Consider the following 6891-nt stretch of genomic DNA (forward strand, 5'->3'; position numbering starts at 1 on the left):
GGCACTCTTTTGTTGTACTGCTGAAACCTGTGGGCGCACACATTCAAGTCATTTTTGCTCACTGCCTTTTCTGAAGCCAGAGAGCAAGCCCTCGATGCTAAACTCTCAAGCTGCCTAGTTAATGCCAGTAGGCTTGCTCAGTCCACAATCAGGACTCTGCTTGATTTTCTGGCCCTTGTTTTGAGGGAAGCTGGAGTTCTAGAAGTCCATGGCACTGTAATAATTGGAAAGACAGTTCTTGGCAGGCCACCACACACTGGGCACTGTACAGACAATAGACTGAAACAATCCCAATTTTCCTGTGAAAAAGGCCTATTAGCAAAGCCTGGAGCTTCACCTTCAGGGACAGGCCTCAGGTTTCCAACACATCTAGAGGCTAAGGTGCCACTTCCAGGGAACTCGAACAGAGAGACATGAACCTTGTGCACATCCTTGACCTCATTACACCTCAATGAGACTCCCTTAAAAGGAGAAAATACATTCAACATGAGCCCCAATATTTGCAACTACTTCTCAGGGGACATCTCTAGATCTCCTAGTCTGGAGGCCAGCAGGCATTATGTCTGTGGCACCACAGTCCTATATATAGATTTGCCTACTTTCAAAGCTGCTGCCTGAAGGTATGGCTTCTAATCAGACTGAAATTGCATGCTAAATGAGATTCTACCACCTGGAACACTGAAGGTCTGGGCACATACTCAACAACAGGGGTTTGTTAATCAGGAGGTTTACATAACCACAGATATTTGAGAGACAACCAAGAACTAGGATAAGGTTGAATAAGAAGGATGATCACAGATACAAGGCCACTCCATCAAGACTGAGTGAGGTAGCAGTTTCTAATAACATAGAAACTACATGGAGAGCCAAGAAAAATGAAAAAAAAACAAAGAATATGCTTCAAAAAAAGAAATAAGACAAACCCTCAGAAAAAAAGACCTCAATGATACAAATATAAATAATCTACCTGACAAAGAATGAAAAGTAGTGGTCATTAGGACACTCATTGAACTCAATAGCCCAATGGATGGACACAGCAAAAACATCAACAAAGAGGTAGAAAATATTTGAAAGAACCAATCAGATCTGAACAATACAATAACTGAAATGAAAAATACACTAGAGGGATCCAACAGCAGGTAAGATGATACAGAAGTAGAAATTAGTGGGCTGGAAAACAGGATAGAAAAAATCATCCCATGAAAACAGCAAAAAGAATGAATTTTTTAAAAATGAGAAAAGTTACGGGACTTCTGGGACAATTTCAAGCATACTGACATTTGCATTATAGTTGTCCTAAAGGGAGAAAAAAGAAAGAAAGGTACAGAAAATTTATTTGAAGAAATAATGGCTGAAAACTTCCCTAACCTGGAGAAGGAAACAGACACGAATATTCAGGAAGCACAGAGAGTCTCAAACAAGGCAAAGCCAAAGAGATCCGCACACCAAGATACACATAATTAGAATGCCAAAACTTAAAGAGAGAAGTTTAATAGCAGCAAGAAAAACACAACTAGTTACATACAAGGGAACACCCATAAGGCTCTCAGCTGATGTTTCAGCAGAAACTTCACAGCCCAGAAGGGAGTAGCATGATATAGCCAAAGTGCTGAAAGGAAAAATCTTACAACCAAGAATCCTCTAATTGGTGAGGTTATCATTCAGAATTGAAGGAGAGATAAAGAGTTTCTCAGACAAGCCAAAACTAAGAGTTCACCACCACTAAAGCAGCCCTACAAGAAATATTAAAGAGACTTCTTTAACAGAAAAGAAAAGGACATAACTAGAAATAAAAACAATATATATGAAAAGAAAAAACCTTACTGGTAAAAGCAATTGCATATTAAAGGTAGTGGATCAACTACTTATAAAACTACTGTGAAGGCTAAAAGACAAAAGTAGTAGACTCAACCCTAACTACATTAAGGGACACACAAAATAAAAAGATATAAAATATGACATCAAAAGCATAAACCTTGAGTGGTATGAGTAAGAATGTGGAGCTTTTTGACTATGCTCTAACTTGAATGACATTAAAGCTGAAATGGACTGCTATATATGTGGATTGCTGTATATAAAACTCATGATAGGGGCTGGCCCGGTGGCACAACAGTTAAGTTCACACATTCCGCTTCTCAGCAGCCCGGGATTCACCAGTTCAGAGCCTGGGTGTGAACATGACACTGCTTGGCAAGCCATGCTGCAGTAGGCACCCCACATATAAAGTGGAGGAAGATGGGCATGGATGTTAGCTCAGGGCCAGTCTTCCTCAGCAAAAAGAGGAGGACTGGCAGTAGTTAGCTCAGGGCTAATCTTCCTCAAAAAAAAAAAAAAAAAAAACACAAGAAAAAGCCTCATGATAACCACAAACCAAAAACATATAATAGGTGCCCAAAAACTAAAGAGAGAGGAATTCAAACATAAGACTAAAAAGTGCATCAAGACACAAGGTAAGAGATCAAGAAAAAAATCAAAGAATACAGAAGAACTTCAAAAACAACCAGAAAAAAACACTAAGAAAATGGCAATCAGTACATATCTATTAATAATGACTTTAAATGTCAGTTGATTAAATGATCCAATCAAAAGACATATCTCCAAAAACAAAAGTCATGTCTTCAATGGTGAATTCTTGTGAACATTTAAAGAAGAGTTGAGACTAATCTCTTTCAGATTATTCCCAAAAGTTGAAGAGGAAGAAATGCTTCCAAGCTCATTTTACAAGGCCAAAATTACCCTATCAAAACTAGACAAAAATGACATGAAATAAATTACAGGCCAATATCTCTAATAAACATAGATTCAAAAATCTTCAACAAAATATTAGCAAATCCAATTCACAATACATTAAAAGAATCATACACCATGATCAGATAGGATGCATCCCAGGGAAGCAAGGATGATTCAGCATCCACGAATCAGTCAACATGATACACCACATTATCAAAGGATAAAAATCTTACAATCTCCTCTAAGATGCAGAGAAAGTATTTGACAAAATTTAACATCCATTTACAATAAAACCCTTCAAATAGTCAGCATAGAGGGGACAAATCTCAACATGATAAAGGCCATATATGACAAACACACAGCGAACATCATACTCAATGATGAAAGCTGAAAGTTTTTCCTCAGATCACGAACAAGACAAGGATGCCCAATATACTCACTTTGTCTCCGTAATGTATTAGCAGTCCTTGCCATAGCAATAAGGCAAGAAAAAGGAATAAAAGGCATTCAGATTGGACAGGAAGAAGTAAAACTGTCACTATTTGCACATGACATGATACTATATACTATATGCAGTCATATGCCACATAACCTTGCTTTGGTCAAAAATAGATCACGTAGATGACAGTGATTTCATAAGATTATGATTGGGAATAATAAGATTAAGATAAGATTGGTAAGGAAGAAGTAAAACGGTCACTGTGTGCAGGTGACATGATAATATATACAGCAATGTGCTGCATAACACAAACTTAGCTTTGCGTAAGTACACTCCATGATGTTTGTACAATAATGAAATAACCTAATAGCACAAATCTTAGACCATACCATTGCTGTTAAGCAATTCAGGACAGGTATAAAAAAGGTACAGTATAGAAGCCACCAAAGACTCTGCCAAAAAAACTATTAGAACTAATAAATGCATTTGGTAAAATTGCAAGACACAAAATTAATACACAAAAATTAGTTGTATTTCTATATACTAACAATAAATTATCTGAAAGAGAAATTAAGAAAGTAATCACATTTAAAATTGCATCAAAACGAATAGCATAAGCAGTGATATCAGCATGATGATGTAGTGAGTTATTCCCTGTCACTTCCCTCTAAGTTACAATCAATTGGATATCCATTGACCAACAGAGGATGTCCGACACAACACAAGAGATCCATGCATCTATACCTCTGAAGGGAGGTGGACTGGACACCTGGAAGGGACTGCAACTAGGAAAGCAGACCCTCCTCCCCCAGCAGTAGCCATACAGAACAATTCCACTAGCACATATGCCTGTGAGCAGACACTGTGGGAGTAAAAACAAGAGATATGGCTTAGTATCCGCCCTTCTCCCAGTGGTTCGAGCATGCATGCCTGTGAATTCAGACTGCAGGAGCCTAAACAGAATGTGTGACCAAGTCCATAACCTTGCCCTGTGGATGCAGTGTGTGTGCCCTCTCTCCCTACTCTTACAATGGACAGGTCTTTCCAACAGTGTGAGCAATATACAAAACACTGATATTCCTGGGGCAGGGCCCACTGACCTGAAACTTCAAAAGACAACAGCTGGCAACAGAGACCAGAGTCTGCATGAGTGAGCAGCAACAACAACCTCTCCCACTTTAGCCTCTGCTCTTGCCCAGAAGTAGCAAGTAGAACCTACAACCAGAGGCTTCAGGACCCACTGCAGAACTGGTGACACATCCTCCAGTGGCAGCACCCTGACACTGAGTCCACCAGAAAGGGGAGCAGTATACAAGTCCCCAGAACCCCAGACCCCAAGCAGTGACAGCCACACGCATGAACCACACACTCCTAAATGGTATAGCCCAAACCCCAAAATCTGGGAGCAGCAGCACAGATGGTGCATGGAGGAGCATTATCCGAGCCTGTGGAGAGGCCCTGGAGAGCCTGTGGAGTAATATGAGACCCAAGAGACCCCAGAAGCAGCAGAAGTGCTTACATCCTTTTGATCTCACTGGGGACCACTGAGGCTGCAGTAACATCATAAGTAGCAATGCACCAGCAACCTCAGAGGAACAAGAAGCACAAAAAGAACAATGATCATGTCTCTAGCAGAGGCAGAGGAGAGTGGAAAGTGCAGGCTCTCAAATACAATCAGAAGCAGCGCAGAACCAAAGTAACCAAAGCATTACCCAAATAAGAAAGGTGGTTACTGAGGAAGTGACATCAGCATCATGGTGGAGTAAGACATTCCCTTGGTCTCTTCCCTCTAAGTTACACCAGTCAGACATCAAGTGACCAACAAAGGACTCCCCACACAGCACATCAGAAAGCCTGAGTCATTCATGCATCTATACACCTGAAATTGGGTGGACTGGACCTCCAGGAGGCAGTGGCACTAGGGGGGCATCCCCCTTTCCCCCAGCAGCCGTGATCTGTAACGTGGATGCGCACGCTGTTGTGCACCTTAGTGACGACAGGCTGCAAGGGCCAATACGGCACTTGTGGCTTGGCCCCTGCACTGTACCCAGTGGGGATTGGTTGCTAGTGCATGCATCCTGAGGCTCTAGGACACAGAGTAGGACCAGTTATCAGCTCCCTTTTCCCATAAGTGTCACCAGTTTTTCCAACAATAGGGCCTATATCCAAGGAGTGAATTCCTACAAGCAGGGGCAGAGTCTCCTGATCTGAAGTTTCAGAGCAGATCATGAGCTTGCAATGTGCAAGCGATGGTACCCAGAGGCTGTGGCTCCTGCCTCTCCCAGTAGTGGTAGGTGGAAAAAACATCCTGAGGCTTCAGAACACACAGTGGAGCTGGTGACAAAGCTCCATCCTCCAATGGTGGGGCCAGCCTGTCTAGTAGTTGGGACTCCATTCAAGGATTAAATTTCCCCAGCAGGGGTGAGATCTTCTGATCTGAGTTTTCAGAGCAGATCATTAGTGATCGTGTGCCAGTGCAAACAACCAAAAGCTGTGCCCCTCCCAACAGTGACAGGTGGCTCGCACATCCTGAGGATTCAGGACACAGAGAGAAGTAGGCTACATGGTCCCCTCCCTCTCCCATTGCAGTAACACCAGTCTTTTAGCAATGGGGACTACATCCAAGGTGTAAATTTCCTCAGCAGGCATGGGGTGCCCCAACTTGATGTGTCAAAAAGCACACCAGTGGGCTGCATTGACAGGAGACTACATGACCAGCAGCTTCAACCTGAGCAGAACCTGAAATCCAGCCCCCAGTGGCAGCACTTGACACTGGATCTAACACCAACATGCACTTCATTAAAATAGTTGGGCCCCTGACAACAATAATGAAACCTGTGAACACAGAGCCCCTGAAAGTGCTTCTGCCAGCAACCCCAGATAATCAAGGAGCAGGAAGGCCAGTGGTGCATGGGACTGCAGCACCTGAGCCTGTGGGAAACCCCTGGAGGATGACCAGGGCAACATGAGACCCAGGTGGCCCCAGAAGCAACAGTAGTGCCCACAGCCTGGTGAGCCCAGTGGCAACAACTGAGATTATAGCAATATTGAAACCAGCAAGACATTGGCAACCTCAGAGGCACAAGTAACACAAGGACAATGCCTCTAGCAGAAGCAGTGGAGTGTAGAAAGTGAAGGCTGTCAAATACAACCAGAAGCAGCTCACAACAAAAGTTACCAGAGCTATACACAAATGAGAAAGATGGTTACTACCACAAAAGTGCAGGCAGAGAATAAATTTATCAAATATCATGCAGAACTACAGTAACATGACAGAACAGATGAGGAATGACAGCTCTTCAAAAATCAGATTTGAAGTCACAGAAGATTGCAATCTGAATGGGACAGAATTCAAAATGGCTGTCATAAAGAAACTCAAGGAGGTACAAGAAAATCCTGAAAGACAATTCAATGAGTTTAGACATAATGATAATGAACAGAAGGAATAGTGCACCAAAGAGATTGAAGCTCTAAAACAAACAAATAAACAAAACAAACAAAAGTTCTGGAGATGAAGAACACAATTAGTGAAATATAAAATAGTGTAGCAAGCATAAAAAATAGAGGACACATTATGGAGGAGAGGTCCATTCAGCTAGACAATAGAAACCTAGAAATGATCCAGGTAGAAGAGGAGAGAAAACAAAGATGTTTTTCAAATGAAGAAATTAAAAAAGAAATATCTGACTCAGTTAGGAAAAGAAAGATAAAGATTAAAGGTA

This window comes from Equus przewalskii, chromosome 3 (genome assembly GCF_037783145.1).
Source record: "Equus przewalskii isolate Varuska chromosome 3, EquPr2, whole genome shotgun sequence".
NCBI lineage: Eukaryota > Metazoa > Chordata > Mammalia > Perissodactyla > Equidae > Equus > Equus przewalskii.